The sequence below is a fragment of the Miniopterus schreibersii genome (genome assembly GCF_964146895.1).
Source record: "Miniopterus schreibersii genome assembly, chromosome: 1".
Taxonomy (NCBI): Eukaryota; Metazoa; Chordata; class Mammalia; order Chiroptera; family Miniopteridae; genus Miniopterus; species Miniopterus schreibersii.
This window is the reverse complement of record NC_138101.1, coordinates 19,679,205-19,700,658: the sequence shown is the minus strand read 5'-3', so window position 1 is coordinate 19,700,658 and position 21,454 is coordinate 19,679,205.

The following is a 21,454-nucleotide window of genomic DNA, read 5'->3' as shown; positions in this document are numbered from 1 at the left end:
AGAATTGGATTAATTTAGTGATAAAGAGATTTACATTTTGCTCTTTCTAACTCATCTTTTGGAGATTGATGAATAAGAAATGAGATAAGGAAGCCCTTCCGAAGTGACTATTGCTGAATATGGTAGAAAAATTGCTCTTGCTGGAAGAGAAATCAAATTCCTGTCAGGCAAAGCCAAGGAAAAGTGTCCTGTGTTATCAACTGATGTCACCAGAGAGGGACTGTTCCGCGAGGTGCATGACATTGCTCTCTCCCCCTCCCAGAAGCCAGGCGGCTGTGCCCCGGCCAGTTTCACACACTTCTATGCCTTCACTTTATTTCTCTACCAGCTTAGCCAGGCGTCTAAAATAAATATTGTCTGATCTCATATGTCCACTGAGCTTCATCTGGAAGGTTTTCACTATTTCAGATTAATTATTATGTCTTTTATGATAACATTAACATTCCAGTTACAGAAGTTATTTGTTTTACTCTATTTTTTAAGAATAATTTATACTGGTGAGCAAAAGATAACCTACAGTCAAGGAATATATATTTTGTTATTTTGCCTGCTTACAATCTTTTAAGGAATGCTCCTCTTTCTACCAGAATCTTAATTTCTGTTTCTTCAACTTGGTATGTTTAATAGCACAAAGTTACAAAACTATAATTGTGTACAATTCCAATGCTACTTGGGGGTTACACTAGTGTTTTGCCAAGCACAACATTTGCAATAAAAACTAACTTGGTGTGAAAACTCTCTCCAGGAGAAAACGAGTAGCCTAGTTTTCTAGATTGAAGGAGCATAAGAAAGAAGGTGCCCATTTCCATCAGGGAGGGTATTTTTCATCCCTTCTAAGAGCTAATTAATTCAGTACTTCAGGGTCCTGAAATAACGCTGAGAAAATTGGGAAGGCCTTTGGATCCTTGTAATAGCTGATACAATTGTGGTACCTCAGGGGAGAATAGAGGAGATGCATGATTCAGGCACCTTTTACGGTCAAAACAGATAAAAATGATTACAATTACGTCATGTCATTCCTTGCTTGAAACCCTGGAATGGCATCCTACCCCACTTCAAATAGAATCCGGGCTCTTTGCAAGGCTTTCCAGCCGCCTCAGCCCTCCCCCGGCCTCATTCCCTCCGCCTCACCCTCTGTTCAGGTCACACTGGGCTCTCTGTCCTCTGATGTGCTAAGTCCCTGCCTGTGGGCTTGGCACTGGCTGCCCTCCCTGCCTGGAAGGCCCTGCCCTGAGGTTCTTGATTTGGTGATCCTTTCACTATTGAGGTGCCAGTTTAACTTGACCTCTCCAGCTATCCTTCCTTGATTATCAAGTCTAAAGTAGACCTTCCATTCCTTTCGGTCACATCGAGCTGTTTTGTGTGTGTGTGTGTGTGTGTTGTGTGTTTTTGTGTTTTTTTGTTTTTGTTTTTTGATGCACATGTGAACCACCTGATGTCTTCATACAGTCATGTGCTGCAGAATAATGTTTCTGTCAAAAATGGACCGCACAGCCCCCTCCTGATGGCTCAGTTGGTTGGAGCGTCATCCTGGGCACCCAACAGTTGCAGGTTGGATTCCTGGTCAGGGCTCATGCCTAAACTGCGGGTTCGTCCCCAAGTTAGGACGGGTACGGGGGGCAACGATCGATGTTCCTCTCTCACACTGATGTCCCCCCCTTTCTCTCTCTCTCTCTCTCTTTCTCCCCCCTCCCTTTCTTTTCTTCTCTCTGAAAATCAATAAAAAAACCATATCCTTGGGTGAAGATTAAAAAACAAACAAAAAAATGGACTGCACATACCGCAGTGGTGCCATGATTAAAATGGAGCTGATGTCACAGCCCTGAGAGCAGGCAGGACGACACGGTCCCAGCCGGGGAGAGGTTACGGCTGCGTTAGCATTGTAGGCGCCCTAACTTCACAGTTACCCTAACGTCATAGTGCAACACTAGCTAATTAAAAAAATTGGTGTAGCCTAAATGGACAGTGTCCAAAAGGACTACAGTAGTGTGGGGCAATGTCTCAGGCCTTCACATTCACTGGCACTCACAGACTTGCCCACAGCAACTTTCAGTCCTGCTTCATTCATAGTAAGTGTCCCAGACAGGGGTATCATTTTATATCTTTTTTACTTTATTTTTAGTGTACCTTTTCTATGTTTAGATATGTTAGATACACAAATTCTACCCATTGGGCTACAATTGCCTAGAGAATTCAGTATAGTAACCAGCTATAGCATATAACCTAGGTGTGCAGTAGGCTCTGCCATCTAGGTTTGTGTAAGTGCACTCTGTGATGTTCCCACAATGATGAAATTACCTAATGGTGCATTTCTCAGAACATAGTCCCATTGAAAAGCAATGCATGACTGTACATGCTCATTGCTCATCTCCTGTTATAACATATGCCGTCTAATAGCAGAGCCATTATCTATATGATTTATTGCCCAGCATATGTTTTGTGTTCACTAAATATCTGTTTAATGAATAAATACAGTCCCCAAATTATCAGAGAGATATAGCTATCCTGATATTACAGAGTTTGCATTTTTAATACATTTAGTTAATGGATGAAATTGTGGAAATTTCTCTGATATGAATATAAAAATGCATTGAAGTCTTTGTATATTGCTGGACTTACATTGTTTAGCTACTATAAGTAGTAGTGAAATAGAATCACAATTTTGTTATCTCCTGATTGAAACTTTGAGTACATTAATATGTCTTATACATTTCAGGCACTGATACTCTTTTTTATTTTTATTTTTTAATGGTTTTATTGATTTCTTAAAAAAGAAGGGAGAGGGAGAGAGAAACATTGATGAGAGAGAATCAGTGACTGGCTGCCTCCCGCACACCCCCTACAGGGGTTGGAGCCCGAATCCCAGGCATGTGCCCTGACTGGCAATCGACCTCCTGGTGCAGGAGACAATGTTCAGTCCACTGGGCCCCACCAGCCGGGCTGATACCCTTGAGTTTCTCCTACATGGCAGCTATGGGCCTAAGCAAGTCTATGCCTTTCAGTTGTGCACATTAGTTAATTTCCCCATTTTACAAATAAATAAAATGTCAGTCCAAGAAAATCAAGTGCATGTCTTCTGATTTCAATGTCAAGGCAGTTTCCACCATCTCACTCAATCTCTCTTATAATTAAGGTATAATAAATATTATATACTTTTTCTGTTTGCCCTCATGACAATGAATATAAAAAAGCTAAAAAAAAAAAAATCATGGCTATAAATTAAAATGCATACTAATTCACATACTTCCTAAAGTTAAAAATCAAGGTGATGGGACAATATTGAATAAAATATTATTAGAGTTTAGCTAAATAGGAAATTTTTGTTTTCTATCAGAAGACAATAAGGCAACTTTGCTCACTGGAAATAGAATTGGAATGAAGGGAAAAGCAAAAACCAAACAAAAATGAAATCCAACCAAACAACATGGGAAAAAGCCAAACAAACCCTAGCTTTCATTTTTGGGTCTGAAATCAGTGTTGTGATGCTAGATATATGATTATATTTTTGTAGCTTGGTTTCCTCATTTATGAGATAAGGATCATCCACTTCTTCATAATTTTTTAGTACCACTAAAGGCAAAGTTTGAAGTGCTGTGAAATGTGCTTTGATAAGGCAGAAGTAGGCTCTATTAGAATGACAATTACAGAGAAGCAAAGTGATGTATCACACTTCGAAGCCTGTGGTCCCCACTAGTGGACGTCCGGGTTCACACCTTGGAAACTGTGAGATTTGCTCCTTTGTTTGAGGAAGAAGTTTGGAGTGTCTACTGTAATCAGTTTTCAATTTTCCTTTAGATATGTAAAGCTTTAGAATCAGGACGTTTGTTTTGTTTTGTTTCTATTGATTTCAGAGAGAGGAAGGGAGAGGGAGGGAAAGAGAGAGAGAAAAGTCAATGGTGACAGAGTCATTGATCGGCTGCCTCCTGCAGGCCCCCGACTGGGGATCGAGCCCGCAACCCGGGCGTGTGCCCTGACTGGGAATCAAACCTCAATCTCTTAGTTCATGGGTTGACGCTCCACCACTGAGCCACACTGGCAGGGCAGAATCAGGACTATTTTAATGCCAATCTATTACTTCCTTTCTCCTGGTGTTTCATATGTACCTATTTTATGTGAAATAATTAAATTGAACATAAGAAGTAAATATGTCCTTAAACAGTATGAATCAAGATGTAAAGGGTGGGGTCCATGGCTGAGACCCAGTCATATACTATTTATGTTCCAAAGCTGAATTTATGAGCATGAGTTTTCTTTTGTTTCGGGGAGGTTCCTGGTAGGGGCTCAGAAGCTTTTATTTGAACTGTTTATGGCTGTGGCAACCACTGTGATATTTTTCCTGCTCTTCCCTTCATATCAAGTCCCCCATGCCTTCTCTCCTACTCATGCTGTTTCAATTTTTCTTAATAGAGCAACTTTTTCCTTAAAAATAAGAAAAAAACATTTGAAATTGTAGACATAAGCATTCAGTTTGTTTGACAGAACCCCACAAAAACTATGGTTTAATGTTTTCTCTACAGTGGGCATCACCATTAGAGGAAAGGTCTTTCTCTCCAATATTAAAAATTTCCAATTGCCTCCAAGAATACTTAAAGCATAGAAAAGAAGACAATGGTTTCTATGGAATTATTACAACATTCATTTTCGTGCTAATAAAATTAAAATATAATTGGATTCAGTAAAATGATAAATGTGAACTCAGTATTTCTGGGTTGACCATTTCACTTTATATTTTAGTATTACTATAAAGACAGAGTTTATGTATCCAGACAGGTTAATGTTAAACGGGACATATAAAAATGCATTTGTTCCACATGAAAAAAACAAAGTTGGAAAGATTTATTCTAGCATTGGATCCCCTTTTTACATATATTATAATTCAATAGAAGCTTATTTAGGTAATTTCAAAGACCTGTTTTTTCCTACTTCATACTAGCAGTGCTAAGGTTGAACAGTAGCTCTCAAACTTGAATGCTCTTTGGAATCACCAGGCCGGCTTGTTAAAACATGGCTCTCTGCCCACCTCAGAACAAAAGACTCACAGGGTGAGAGTGAAGGGGTGGAAAAAAGTTTCCATGCAAATGGAAATAAAACAAAGCTGTACTCCAAATACTCATATCGGACAAAATAGACTTCAAAATAAAGTCTGTAACAAGAGACAATAAAGGTCACCACATAATACTAGAGGGATCGATCCCACAAGAGGATAGAACCCTGGTAAACATGTATGCACTCAATATAGGAGCACCTAATATCCAAAACATCTTCTGGAGGACTTCATGGTGCTCTCTTCTGAATTGTTCATAATTTCTGCTGAAATACATAAAATATTCAACTAAATTATAGGGAAATGGTAATTTATAATATAAATATCACAACTATCGTGTATCCATTGTTTTATTAACAATTTCAGATACTGAAAATATAAATGTTTGCAATTAAGTGTTTTTCAAAGTCTTAATATGTACCAAATACATTTATTCTTTAAGCTGAGAAAATAAACCCCACCTTTTCATATTTATTCTTTCTATACCTCTTTTTTTAAATCCAGTCTACTATAATATCTGAAATTTTTAAAATCCCCAAATAAATGTTCATTAGAAGCTAATTCCTTAATTAACATCAACTAATTGGCACAAAATCAAAAGGAAGATTTTTATAGCTCTTTTCCCTGAGGCCATGTAATAGGCAGTGAATGGAATAAAAAATGGACTGGCTATGAGAAGGTCAGTTCTCTGCTGTAACCCATGAGTAACAGCAGTGTGACCTTGAAAACCCTCTCTCTAGAATTCTCTTAACCTCATCTGCCAAAGAAAGGAGAGCTCTTGATCTGAAAATCCCTACTGGCTCTTCTCTTCTCAAAGAAAAGGTGACTCGACCAACTGCTCGGTGTGAGTGTGCACGCGTGTCTATCTCTGTGCCTGCCTGGGTACAGCCTGTGTGTCTGTGTGAGTGGCTACATTTACGTGCATAAGCAGACACAATAAAACCACAGATTACTGTCACGGCACCTAGATTCAAAATTGCTCCTGTTGTCCGTGTCTCCGTGTAAGCATTTATTATAATTATATGATAAGGGGTTTGCAGGAAAGGGAAAGACCACACTTGTGGGGACTGATGTAAATTTGCCTTAAATTCCCTACACTGAGGGCCCATGTCCACACATCACTGACATCACGGAAACCCCAAGGACAGGTTTCTCTGATCCCCATTTTACTGCTCACTGTGAATCAAACAGTGCTGACAGGCACACACGAATGGAAAAAAACCTGGATCAGAAAGAAAAATGATACCGATGTCTGACCTTCGCTCTTCACTTACTAGTAGCATTTGCTAATTCTCACTAATTCTTACCTGCACTGCTCTGTATTCTTAAATACGAACTCATTGAATCCCGGTCACAATCATTTGAGGTAAGAACTATTATCACCATCCCTACTGTGCATGTAAAAAAAACCTAACCAGTGACAGAGATTTTGGGTAACTCGCTCACAGTTACACTGCCAGTAAGTGCTGGAGCTGAGATGAGCATTCTGGCATTTTCTCTGTGGAAATGCAGGCACCGTGCAATGTGACAGGAGCTGGTCTTGTGTGCCTACTGAGCCCTTAAAATGGGGCGAGTCCTGAATACAAGGTGCTGTGGGAGCCAGTGGAGGACAAGGTGACCAGAGGAAACAGAGCTGGGTGCCCCCAGGGTGAGGGCCGCTCCCAGCAGGGGTGCAGGAGGCTGGCAGCTGTGATGCCCAGCGGCTGCCCTGCATGTGGCCCTCCACGCACTGCGGCTGGGTGGCAGGGAGAGGCCCGGGCGGGGCTGAGCCCGTCAGACTCGAGTGCTCTTTCTCACCCACTTTTGGACTCTGTCCCTGAGGCTTCTGGTGATCTTTGCAGGGGAGGCGTCAGCTGCTGTAGCGATCGCCCCTGTGCAGCCCGCTGGTGAGGCGGGGACCCCACAGCCTAAAAGAGCATGATCTCTGAACGCACAGCACCTGACATTGGAAGAGGAGATGGACAGCAGTTTATGTGTCACCTAATGCCCAGCCCAGGGGAGGATCCTGCACCCCACGCAGGGCCACGCGGGGACCGCTCTCAGATCAGTGAACGCAGCAGCTGTGAGAGGCAGGCTTTACAGTAACAGCAGAGTGAGGCACCTTTCAGTACCCGCAGGAGAGTGCGATTGGCTTGTTGGGATAATTCCTCCCGCTGGAAAGGATGTGAAACCTGTTAAGTTGAGGACCAAGCTGGGGTCCTGCTGATAAAGGAACTGAGGTTTCCCTCTGGTGGGCACACATCAGGCCAGAGCAACAGAACTTCAGTTGGGCCTCCAGGGCCCTGCGAGGCTCCAAGTTTGCAGGGCTGCACCTGAAAATCTAGGCTTGATAAAGAGCTGGGGAGGTTGGGATTTCTGTGACTGGCCAGCTGAGTACCCGAGCAATGAATGGGCAGGTGTTCGAGCGGTGACTGTGCTTATACTCTGGAAGGTAAATACTTGGGAGAGAGAGTTTTATATTCTACAGTGTGATGCAATTTTCCTTTTGCGCTGGGGTACGTGACAGAGCTTCAGAATGTGCTGAACAGTTGTATTTCTGTGGAGAAACGAGCTGAAATGCCATTTTGGATTTTTTTCATTGGAATTGTTCAAGCTTGAAATGGCATTCCAGAATCTCATTTTAAAATAAAACTAATTCAGATGTTTTAGTAAGAAACACATGCTACCTAAAAATGAAGGTTATTATTTAAATCAAATGCAATATTTATATGCATTTGCAAAGCTTATTTTCCTCATTTACTTAGGGAGCACTTAGTTCCCAAAACAAAAACTCACTCAAATGAGTATATATAAAAGAGATCATTTTATTGGAAGGAAACAGGGTATTTTAGAAAAGTGATGAGTCGGCGATAGTATGAAGCCCAGTGAAGGAATGGACCTGGGAGCCGATATGTACACACCTCTGATAAAAGGACAGTTTAGCAGAAACTTGAAGAAAGTGCAAGAGAATTAAGATTTATCCCCTAACTGTTTACTCCCATGGTAACTTATTTGTGCTTTCCCTTTTAAACAATGGAGCTTGGAGTTATTTAATTATTTGAACCTAAAAAATGTCCATTTTTGTGCAGAGTTGAAGCCCCCTGAGCATAAGAATCAGCTTATGTTCTCATAAGGACAGCAGCTCTGCTGTCTGGCCTGGGGCCAGGCAGAGGCCCAGGGTAGCCAGCGCCGCTTGCTGTTTTCATCGTTGAATGCGTGGCATTTCTTATAGGTGCTGGTTTGTGTTTTATTTGGTACGAAATGATAGACACTATGATGTATTGTTGGGGAACAGGCTAACATGTTCGAATAGAAACCGAAATACTCAGTAGCTTTCACAGGATGCGTGTTCATTTCTGGGAAGGCGGGGGCTCAGCACAGGGAGGACACTCTGAGGGGCTCTCTGCCCGGTGGTTCCGCAGGTCCCACGATACGGCCTCCACCCATGGGTGTCAGGTGGCCGTTCACACTGTCACCACTTCTCAGCTAGTGGGAAAGGGAAAAGGAAGTTCCCATGTGACGGTATGTGACCTGCAAGTCACATACATCATTTTCTTCACATTCTTTTAGCATAGACTTTGTCAGTGGCACTATCCACTGCACAGGGGCTAGGAAATGCGCCCATCTCTTGGGGTTGTGTTATTAAAGGGGTCAAGAATGGAAGGGACACTGCGAGGCGACACATACACCTGTACATGTAGATGTAAAAATATCGCTATTGCTTGTGCTGTTAAAGTGTAGGCTGAGCTATTCTAACACACACGCAGGGGTGAGCAAAAGCAGGTTACAGTGTGAGAACACGAAGCAGGGTTTCTTCTTATCTTCTTGTTTATTAATTATTGTATTATTTTCCATACAAACAGCTGTAAACTGTGTACACATTCTCCACTGTCCAGTACACGGAAAGGCGATGGTTTGTTTACTCACTTTCCTACAGGTGGGTATTTTATTGTGACTTCTGGTTTTTGAAAGTTCCCAGGTAATTTTTAAGCAGCCAATCTGACATGTTTTCATGAAATAGCAGTTGAGAGGAATTTCGAGGATAACTGAGAACAGAGAAGGGTAAAGAGAGAGAAGATGCAGGCGGTTAAGGGACCGTGGGTGATTTAGTTGCATCTCTGATGCTGCAGTGCAGCGTTAAGGGCCTCGGCAGCATGTGCTTAGCAGGTGCTGACGCTGTATCAGGCCAGGTGCTGGGTGTAGACAGTGAGTAAAAGGTAAGAGATGGTGTCTCTTTTTTGTTTTTTTGGTTCTGCCGACTTCACAGAGGGGTAGCCAAAGCAGCTCTTTTACATGTGAAAACCAATTGGCACATTCATAGCAAGTGAGCACGTTGAGAACCCAGCCTCCGGAGTCCTGCTACTGGGTTTTCTTCTGCATGTGGCACCGCCTCGCAGGGGACTGTCAATGCGGAGCATCACTTACATGCACGCGGTCAACCACGTGTTTAACCTTCAGACCAACGAAACGGAGTGACTATCATTAACAATGTATTTGGTAGTAAAAAAGTGCCCACCAAATATGACTCCTTGGATATTCCTCCTTTCGTAGCATCTGTTTTAATCTTGATAAAATAATATGAATGAAGCTGCAAGTGACAGCTGCTGGGAGCTCCATGCTGGGATGTTCACTGTCATGAAGGCTCAGACACAAGGGTCTTAATTATTGCTAATATTAGGTGATGGGCCCTAGGGAACACCTCTAGTTGCCTCAGCCCTGAAAAATTTCTTTCTCTCTATCAAATTATTTGAGAATTCATTTCATAGTCTAAGGTCACTTCTAAGATGAGAGAGCTTTGGAAAAACTAAGGAAAGACTCAATACTGAAGTTATGTTTTTTAATGTGTGTATAAAGTCATTGATATATTTAGTGGTTTATCTAGCTTAGTAAGTACCCTTGGTCTGATGCCATTCACAAGATTCTGGTAAAATTAGGTTGCTTTTGTCTAGATTTGTCTTTTCTAAAACATGCCACCATATTTTTTCTATGAATCATTTAGTAATAACAGTTTTCCCCTTCCTATTTGTATAGATTATATCCTTTCATGTGGTTTTCATTGATTTCTACCTTACGCTAGCCTCACACTTTCCCCCCAGTGGTTGGCTAAGCAGGTATTGTTATCTTGGCTTTACAAATGAAGTAAGAGAGCTTCAGAGGAGTTGGAACCCTACAAATAAGTGGCACCACTGTAAGAGTGGAGAAGGTAAGAGGCAAGCAGTGGGCCTGTCTCTCCAATCAGTAATCTCTACTGTAGTAAGATCAGGTACCTGGACCCACGAGCCCCTGCTAGCTCCTCCTGCTGTATGTGTGGGTGTTTGGAAATTCAACTTGCTTAGAAATATACTAGATATACACTAGCATAGTGTCAAGCCCATTGAAGACACAGTTAATGCTCAGACACCCTATAACTTAAATGCGCTTATCCCCATTTTACGGGTAAAGAAAAATGATGCTTGGAGAAGTAAAATAACTGGCCCAAGGCTTCATGGCTGCCCTTGAGTTCTCTTAGCCCTAATAGGTCTTGGGCACACCTTTCTCTCCCTGTTATAAATTCCTGCAGCTCCCTGTCTTAGGGCTTCCTCCTGCCACAGGCGAGGAGGCCCTGTGCAGGGAAGGCTGAGAGTGCTGGAGAGGTAAGAACTTGCAGACCAGTGACAGATGGGAGTTGGGAAAATACCCCACTATCTCACTCCACAGGTGGACAACTCTGAGGAATGTCCTAGTGTTTCCTAGAGATCCCCAGTTGGATTGAGTCCTAGCTGCCAATATTGGTAACCTGCTCAATTATGCACTTCCTGGAATCACTTCCCAAATAAACTCTTTGCATTGTAATCCTAGTTTCAGGGTTTGCGTCTGAGGAGACATAGATAATAATAGCTAGTGTTTATTAATGATCATTTACTACATGTAAGACCTAAATCTTTTATATCTCACAATCCTATCAGGTAGATACTACTTAATATTGCCATTTTACAGAAGGAAATACTGAGGCACAGGGATTAGGAGTATTCTCAAAATCATAGCTATGAATGATCAACATTAAAATTGCAACCCAGTCAGCTTTTCCATGTTAGAAAATCTCTTTCCCTGATCACGACCAAACATAAATGATGTCCTATCAGAATAGTTACTGAAGATATGACTTCAGAGACTTGATTATATTATTTTGCTTAAATGATGCAAATAGGTGCATTTATTATTCAGTATGTGTGACTGTAACTTTTATTTTAAAAGCAACTAGCATATAGGCGTGCTGCCAAATAGCTGGTAAGCCTGGACTGTAAAGAACTAGTCTGTGCCCTGGCCAGCGCGGCTCTGTTGGCCGGGTGTTGTCCTGGGCGCGGGAAGGCTGCTGGTTGGATTCCCGGTCAGAGCACAGGCCCTGGGTTGGGGGGTGGGCGCAGTCCCCAGCGTGTGCGTGGGGGGGGGGGGGCAGGAGGCAGCCAATTGATGTTTCTCTCTCCCTCTCCATTCTTCTCTCTCTGAAATCAATAAAAACAACAAAAAACTAGTTTGCACAGTTTTGGCATCTGAAAGAGCACGTTGAAACCTGAATATTAAAGCTCACTCCCTCTGTCTTTAGCCCCTGTAGTTAATCAGTTCTATACTTTTTCTTTCACTTCCTCTTATTTTTTCTCCTGTCTCCCATCCTTCCCTCATTTTCTCCCTCCTCTCCTAGTCTTACTCTTCCTTCCAGTCTCTATTTTGCTTTGATTTTTTTTAATGGCCCTACGGAACTTAACTTTCTTTTTGCTCTTTTTTGCCCGCCCACGCTCCCTTCCTCCCTCCTTCCTTCCCCCCCTTCTCTCTCTCTCTTTTTAAATTTAAAGCATTAAGATTTTGATAATTAACATCTAACATTTATAAAACCAAGGAAAGAATTAGGTAGCTATTAATCACCAGTGATTCCGATTGCAGAAAGGACTTCGGAACACATTACGTTTTAATGCACAATGTGCCTGAATTGGTTTTTCCTTTATTTTGTCAAAGTAAGTAGGAAGAAAATGCATCATTAGCTACAGGAAAATCATATAAGCACAAAATAGTGAACTAGCCAACTGTGGACAGACACTGTACATTTAAAATATTACATTTTCCGGGCCAGTGGGACAGAGGTTTCTGTAAATGCCAAAAGTCGAGGCGAATGCAAGGCCACTAAGTGCAGGGGGTGTAGGGCCGCAGGAGGGGGAAGGCGCTCCCGCCACAGCAAACGGCTATTCCCAGAATCAGTGCTTTAAAAGCTGGGCAAATACACCATTAGACGGAAAGTTACTCCTTGAAAACAGTGGCTATTTAAATATTATAAATAATTTTTGAATGGAGGTTATGAGAACGTTGGTTTATTCCTAGATTTAAATGGGTCTACTTCAGAATGAAAACATAACCCACTGTAATATTTCTTTAAATTTATCTTTGTGGTTGAAAGTATTACAGATGTCCCCTTTTTTCCCACTGTAGAATTTTAGAAACACTGTAGAATTTTAGAACCCTGGTTTCAGTTGGGACCACTGAGCTTTCCCTAAGTATCTAAGCATTATTAAAAGTATTTCTTCACTCCTCCATTCAATACCATTCTTATGCTAATGAAACTTTGAGATGTGTGTTGTTGTTTTTTTATGATGAAATAGCATTTTACAAGAAATTTATTATAGCATAAAGAAGTAAAATTATATAATTAAATGCTTATGGCAACTCAAGATTAACTTGCAGCTACATATGTATTTAGGAAGGCTGTTTCTATTTATCTGTCTATACTGCTTTTTGTAGCACTAATATGTCACACTTTGGGGCTGGTAGGAAATCCAGATTCACCCTTGTGGTGTTTTAGTCTTGGTTTAATTTCTTTGGGGATGGAGTAGGTTGGCTTAAAAGATACCTTTTAATTACAAAAGAGGAAAATAACCTCCCACCACATAATGAAGTGTGGTTGCTGTCCTAGAAATCCTCCCTAGAAAATTGACTCTTAGATTCCTCGTTGAGGTTTGGCTTGGAAACGGATAACATGTTTACAGCATATGTTATACACACACGTGAAGGGACATACTGTGTTGTGGGCCTGGAGAAGCACTGCCTGCATTCATTCAGAGGTCGCTGTGTGGAGCCGGCCACGTTTTCAGCTGCAGAGCCTCGCAGGCAGTTTCCAGCAGATTCACTCCTCTGCCCTGTTTTCTGATTTCTCTTCTCATAGTCACGTCCTCTTAGGCCCCTTCGCATGCTTTGCATGGTATTTATTTATTTGTGAATTGATATCAGTTTCTCTACTGGCTATAATTTGTCCTGGTATCTTCCAAAGTACATTAGACTGTTTCTTGCAAACTGACGCCCAATGAACGAGTGTTGAAATAATGGAAAAGCAGAAGATTTGCCGAAGGGGTTGCAGGATTCCCAGTAGGCCGGGTGGGCTCCTCGTCCCTGCTCCGTCCCTGCTGACCCAGGCAAGTCCCTGCATTTCTCTGGGCTAGCGTCCTCATTTATGACGCAAAGGCCCGGGACTAGCTCCTCCTTGTGGCCCTGGTTCCTGTGAATTTATGAGATAGGGGGAGTCAGAATAATGGAAGTGCAGCGAAGGGGACTGATTTTGACAGGCATTCTGGCACCCTGATTAAAAAGTCTTGCCTCTTGTTAGATTTCATTCAAACAAACTCCATTTTGCTGAGATGGTAACCACCACAACATAAATTATTTTCACTGATTTATTTAGTGCTTTGTTTTACTTATTTTAAGAACCTCTCTGATTATAAAAATAACGTGTGGATGTATGTTCATTATCTTAAATATGGAGAAAAAGGGAACAAAGGGGAAAGTAAATTATTCATAATTTTATTATCAGATATAACAGCTGTTAATATCCTGGAGAATTCTGTCTTTTCAGTATGTCTCTATATAGTTATTTATAAATCAAGATTGAAGTCTATCTATACATCTATGTATCTATTTGTCCATCTATGTTTCTATCAGTACAGATAAATGTGTTATATATAGACATGCACAATATAGTATTATTATTCATTTAAATGTATTCCAAATTTCCAATCTCAGTTAAACATCTTTGGAGACATTATTTTAATGGCCATTGCAGTAGTTTGGGATGGTTAGAATTTTTATCTGTTCAGCACCCCTGACCCCCTCTTCCCTCTTGCTAATAGAGTCTCTGTTATGAGGAATTCATTCCAAGTGGTTCACACCCACTACCATACGTCTGGGCATATGACCAAGCCATGGTCAATCAGAACACTAGATTCCTCACCACAGTAGTTTAGGGAAAATCAATGAACCAAGACAACTGGGATAAATAATTATTTCTAGGGTTTTTAGTCAAAACATTAAAACACAGGTACCATAATTTCATTGAAATTAGTAGCTGTAAGATTGCTGTAAACATATTTGCTGATGCCTCCTTTGCCAGAGAATAAAGCTCACATCAGAAATAACAGAGCCGAGAGATAGTATAAAGTCAGTGACATTTTTGGTGATTTCTTCTGATTCTTGGTTCAATCGATTCCTAAAGTCAGTATGAGTTTGAACTTCCCAATGATGTGAGTCAACGAAATTCCCTGTCACCTCCTTTATTAAATGACTTAGGTTTCATGTCTTAAAAAAAACAAAAGACGTTGTTCTAACTAGTGCATTCAGATATGTATCATAGTGAACTTAACAAGTTTTTCCTGTTTCTAATACTGGGATTATCTAGCTTTTTTTCTATAATAAACAATATAATAATCTATTTTGTAAATTAATTTTGCCCATATATCTGCAGGAAGAGATAGGATAATATAGGATAGCTTCTTAAAAGAGAAATTAAACAAATGAGGGGTCTATTTTTTAGACTACATATGTTATCAAAATACTGTCCAGAAAACTTTGGAGTTTGATTGGCATCAACCATAATTTTTGAAATAGCTGGATCAGGGCGAGTGGGTGCAACATAAAGCGCTTCTGTTCTTGCCATCTATTATCTCTTTAAGTCAATCTAGAGGGCTGAAATTTCCCTTGTCCCTGGATGGGGCAGCCCCACGAGTGTTGTGCTCATTCTGTCCTTGTACAAAGCTATTTAGTCAGTAATTTCAATGTTCGGACCATTCTCCCCACTCCAGCTTCCTTGGTATAGACAAGCAAGCATCAAAGTTAGTAAAGGGCACACCAATGGGTCCCTCTTTCTTTCTCCGCCTTGATATTTAACACTTGTTCCTTCCATCTTATAAATGTTCTTTTTTCTCCCCCTCTCCCATGATGATGTGGGGGTGGAAGGAGAAATAAAAAGAAGGGCTCACGTTCTTATGTTACTGCGCCTGTTTTGAGCTGCTGATGAGCCCTCTAGGCCCGGGAATTTAAATACAGTCATGTACCCCATGCAATGTTTCCATCAACGATGGATGGCTCAGGTTACTTCTGCAGATTCTTCAGGATCAGGTATATCATTATGTGAAAATGCCTACACTGTGGATTTTTTCCTGTGGGACCTGTTGCACCTCCCAAGGGACCCTTTTGGATAGAACCCAAGATGAGCTCATGTTGACTCTCTTCCCTCCTACATCTCATCCACAGGAATGGTGATGACTTCCTTTTCTCCACAAAACTTTGGGAGAAATTTGGGAGTATGAATAGAAACACATTTGGAAATCTGTTTGGTTCTTTTTTCGCCATCAAAGTGTCCAGTGATCCCTTACTTACCTATATAATCTTCCAGGCAAACAGAAGTCCATTATATCTTCCAATGGGGATGCACATTAAGCATTACAAAGTGGTCTTCCTCTTCTTACTGGGACTTAGGAGGTATTGCAATGACGCATCCTCCTTGGGGTAGGCATCTCCCAGCACAGTCCTCTCCAAAGAATCTTTCTCAATATCACTTTCTTTTGCTCTCTGATCTCCTGACTCTATTATGTTCCTGATGTGACGTGGGATTTAAAAGTCCTCTAGTCCATTCTTGGGCATGGGCTTTGTCACCGCTACACCACTTTGGAAATTGGTGGTATTGTGTATTCTGGAGCTTCCATTTTAAATTCCTGTCTCATTTGTCTTCATCTATATCTGCACATAACTATAAGTATTTTGAACCATATTGCAGAACAAGATGGTAAATGAGCACATTTTATTTAACTCCAGAGACATGTAAAACCTGTATTTCTTTCCATTTTAGAATGGCTTGTATTTTTAAAATACAGGGTGATTTAATTTAAACAGCCAGACTTTTAACTTATTTGAGAAAGTGTTATTGCTCTGAAAACAAATGGAGATACCTTAAATGGCTCCATGAGTTATGAAAACACGGCACGGTATTGTAGAGTGGTTATAAAAGGCTGCATCACATCCTTCAGAGTGTTCATACTTCTTGATCTGTCTGGTCAGAATAAATGTAGTAATTATGGACTGACTTCCTAAATATTTACCATATGATGGTTTGATCACATTTTTCTCCTTGCTGGAATATACTTCACCTGGAATTCATGGCTTCAAGTCATACTTCTTGATTTCTAAAGGAGCAAATGCTGAAAAACACCGTCTATAACAGCATATGAACCTTGTAGAGGATCTAAAATATAAGTAACACCAGGAGACAGAAAGACTTTACCTGATTTAAAGTTTCTTTATTCACTTGTTAAAGAATATTTTTTTTAAAGAAAGATAAAATTGCAATTCTTATACAGATATACAACAAACACATAACAAATTATTGGACTCATTAATTGATGAGGAAACCAGTGGTTCAAAAGATAACTCAAAGAGCCCCACATTTATAGTCAGATAAGGAATTCTGAAAGAAACTTACAAAGGGATGCAAAATTCTTGAAATCTAAAGGGCCATAATCAATTGCATTCCAGCAGACATAATTTTAATTTTCATGGATGGGAATTATTTACATCAGTTTATGATATATCTGTACAGAGTAGTAAGATAGCCTAGTCAGAGGCAAAGATAACCTTCATCTTTGGTGAATGAGCTGACCAGGAGAAGCACTAAATTTCAAAGCCTTTTGACAATTTTTCCTTAGTAAAGTGTATCTTAGATCCTTGTGGGCACCCTTCATGTATTTGGTGGGAATGCTAAATGCTTCCTCTCCTACACTGCACTTAGTCAAAGCCTTGTGGTAAGCCGCTCCCTCTGCAGAGGTTCTTCTGAGTTGGCTCTGCAGCTTGCTCTGCGTGTAGCTGAGTTCTGACCCTCTTCTTGTGGTGTCTCCCACTGCAGGAAAGGTCCTTGGAGACTAATGGGTGTACTTCACATGTATCACCTAACCTACTCTCCGGTTCACTTTGTGTGCTTAGTTGATGTCAAGTGAAGGCATGAATGGTTTGAGAGACAACTATTCTAAGGTCACTTGATTAGCTCAAAAGGATCATTTCTTTCACCCTCTCTAGAAAAATTTATTCAAATGTACATACTTAAAAAACACACACAAAAAAACCTCATAATACACTGTACTTATTTCTAGGACAAGTAAGTGTTCAGTTCCTTTTTATTTTCAAGAACATTTTTGCTTAGGAAAACATTATTTACAGACAATTGTTCATACTTCTAGTTATGTGTCACGTTTCTTCTAGGTTCAAAGTGTTCTTTGTTCTTACCTGGAAGCATTTGGCATTTAAGCTCCACGGAGAGGCTCTGGTAATAAGAGAATATGTTTTGTGCACTCTCGGTGCTGCCAGTAATGTTTTCAAACTAAAAATTATTTTTGAACAGTAGACTTCTGTGACCATGATACTATTATTAAAATCTTTTTTTGGCATAATATCTAGTTTTCTTTAGTTATTATTGATGCTTTTATTTTTAAAAAGCTACATCTTATGCTACATTGCTACCTTTTCCTCAAAATTAATATTTAATCCAAAGTATATTAGAAAATAAAATAGAAATGTATTAACATTACATAAGCCTGAGTCAGTAGGGTCTTAAACTTTCATTTAGCATGTTGGAACGGGACACATTTTTTTTTCTCTTCTGGAAACAATAAAAAGTATGAGAAAGGATTATGTTAAGGATACTTTGATTAGAATATTCTATGCTATTCGGAGCCAATGGTAAAATAATAATTAAAAAATAATATCCATACATTTACATAGTCAACATAGACTGAATAGCTTAGGAATTGGCACTTGTATTATTTTCATACATAATTATAATTTGTGCTTTAGAAATGTTATGGTTTTGAAAGGAAGGAAAATATCAGAATTGTTCTGTGAGTTTTCTTGAAATTATTCCTCATTGAAACTCTCTCCCTCTTTCTCATTTTTAGTTTTAGAATAGTAATACTTGGCTTTTAAAAAGCAACAGTAAGAACATTTAGTTGTAGATGGAAAGTCCTTTTAATAATAAAGTCAGGTTGTCAAGGGCATTTGCTGTACTTCTTTGAATTAATCTGACTCTCTCAGTCTCCAAATGGATTCATTCCCTTTTGGGAAAAATAGCTCCTCTAATCTAAATATGCTTCTTCCAGGGAAAAATTGCTCACCAGTCCAGTTCAGGTCAGTTTATTAAGTACCTCTTGACCATCTATCATGTGTAGGACCTCAGTTTTAATTATAGGGCTACAAAAATGAATAGCACTTTCAGACCAGTGGGAAAGATAAACAAAAATATAATTTATTGTTCAAGGGTATAGAGTGAGAAGAAATCACTTAAAATTCCCATAAATTCAAAGAAATCATCGTGGAGTATATGGACCCCTGGGCTGAGGGTTGAATAATGAACAAATTAACATGGTAGAAAGGTGTGTGTATATATGTGTGTGTACTTTTTATTTCTTTCTAATTACAAAAGTAAAATGGTGAAGTGGGGTGTGGTGAGGAGGTGTGGTTGGTAAGATGGGGGTGATGTGTTTCTAGCAAAAATTAAGAGCCTCTCCTATGTACTCTGATTAAACTAAATTAATTTAGTTTAGATTTAGAGTAGGCTTCCTGAAAATGTGTACTATTTCCAGGGATAAGTATGAACCAGTCATAAGGTAAGAATGTGGGTGAAAAGATTTAGCAGAGTCAACAGAGAAGTATAAAAAGGACACTTTGCACTGGAGGACTTGTTAGAAGTTTGTTCAGTGTTTTTGACATATGAGGTGTGCAGAGAGAAACTGGCACGACACGAGGCTGGAGACACGCAGTTAAGAAGTCCGAGTCGTGCTATGTTTCCTTGAGGGAGGAGGTTCTACGTGAGTTATTTGGAATACTTCTGTATGGGATATTTGTCAGTTTGCCTCATTTATTTGTACAAGCATTTATTCTGATCTGTTTGACTATTTGGATATTTGCTTTATTTATTGTGATATAATCCAGTGCTGTATTATTTATTTTGTTGTTCAAATTATTCTCCTTTTGGCTAGTAAGAGCTCCTTCAGTTGTCTCCACTGTCCTTTAGAAACATTTTTATTTTTATTTATTTTTCATCATTTGCCTTCTTTCTGGCACTCCAGATACTTCAGATTTATCTTGTACACTTTCTGCCCCTGATTCCTTTTATTGGAGAAACTAGAAACCAAGATCGTGGCATTAGGCATGCTCATTGCTACTGGGGCATGCTTGCATCTGGGCCCTCTCAGCTGTCAGAAAATGAAAATACATGAATGTGTATACTCATGTCCATAAATATTTCTATAGGTAACCATATACATCTGTATTAAACTAAACGTGGGTTCATACTGGTCTCCAGTCATAATCCGTGTAAATCATCCTGGCCTCCTATCCTTAATTATCTGTAAACTCCCACTGCAAACCCCAGAAACCAGGTCTCATCATCTATATGCACCTAACTATTCAACCCCAGTGTACATGTACGGAGGTTTCAATTGTTAACTCGTACCCAGGTAGGGGGGAAAATACACTTTACCAGCTAGTTTATATTTTAAATTCCCAGTCTGATCGTTCTAACATCTATGTGTCCTATCTGAGTCTGGTTCTCATACTTTCTTAGTACCTTCCTAATGTATTTTTACTTGCCTTTTTTAATGCTTCATATATATATTTTTTATTGAATTCTAGACATGTTATTGGTAATAGAAACTGGGATAAGTAGGCCTCAAGCTTAAGAATTTATGTTACTATGGGCAGGGGCTGGGCCGTATTTAATGTTTCCTATAGTGTAGGTGCAAGAGGCTTCAGTTCCCCTAGCGTCTATGTTTTTGTGCCCTCTCCTGATCTTGGTTTCTCTAAGGACTGCCCATCGGAGAGCTCCTGTGTCTTGTAGTTCTTTCAGCTATAGCACACTGTTGTCTTACTCGAACCATGTTGGTGTGATTGGAAATTATGGAGAAAGGGGAGCAGTCTGTAACCTTCCCCAGTCATTGAGACAGGAAAGCTAGATGGGACTACAGTGAAAGGAATGGGCCAAGGCTCTTCTAAAGCCTTTCCCCTTGAAGGGTAAGCCTTTCTGAGTAGAAGGCTCTCTTCCCCTCCCCCTGCTGGAACTAAGAGGGGATCTTTCTGTATCGTCACTGTGAGAACCTGGTGAAGTTCCTGCAGGTAGGTCCCCATGAAAGTACCAATACTGTGGCTTTAATTTCCCCTCGGGCTGCTCCGCATTCAGCCTCTAGCAAGTGGTCAAAATTACCATTTAAATCTTTCACCCCTTCCCGGCTCCACTGGCTTTATTTGCAGGCGATCACATTTCTGTGCGACTCTCTGGATTCAGCTGTCTCTCCAGAGTTTTGGGGCTGGGGGGCATTTGCTCTGCAAACACTTCTCTGATGGCTTCAAGTAAAGGTGCCGACTTTTAGTTTATCCAGCCTTTTATTATTGTACGACTGGCAGTAATGATTACAAAGACCTGTTTCTATTGGAGCTAAAAACTCACCTTCATACGTATTTTAACATTTTCCGTCATTCAAATTCAGTCTGACTCTGAGGCCCACTCCACTGATATGGGGGAGTCTTCACTGTGGCCTGCATCCCCCAGAGTGAGAAGAAATAGCCCCTGTCTGACCCGGCGCCCGAGCACTGAGCAGGACCCTCCTGTGCGGGCGTCGCTGCCTCAGGGCCTCCTGCTGGGGAGCCCATGTGCTGCTCTGGAGCACGCCTGGGGGACAGCCACTCTGCTGCTCTGCTCAGCTGGGGCCAGCAACCTTAGGGAGGGGTCCCTACACCCCGGGATCCAGCCATTTCTTGGGGATGCATTGCTGGAGGGTGGCACATGGGGTCTCAGTTGCAGACGATTCTTGATCCCAGCGCATCGGCCTCCAGCTTTCCCTCATCTCTGCTCATCTCTCCCAAGCTGCTTTTTCTCGCCTCTCCTCTCCCTTTTCTCTGAGGACATATACTTCATTATGGCATCAATATATTAAATGTTTAAATATCTCTTTCAGAATATTAAATATCTTTAGGAAAATGAAAGCTGGAAAGGCAAGTGTCTTCTGAAGAAAATCTAAATTTCCCCTGGGCTATGTCTTTAAATTCAACAGATATGGTATTTTCTCAATATAATATGCACAACACTAGGAGCTCTGT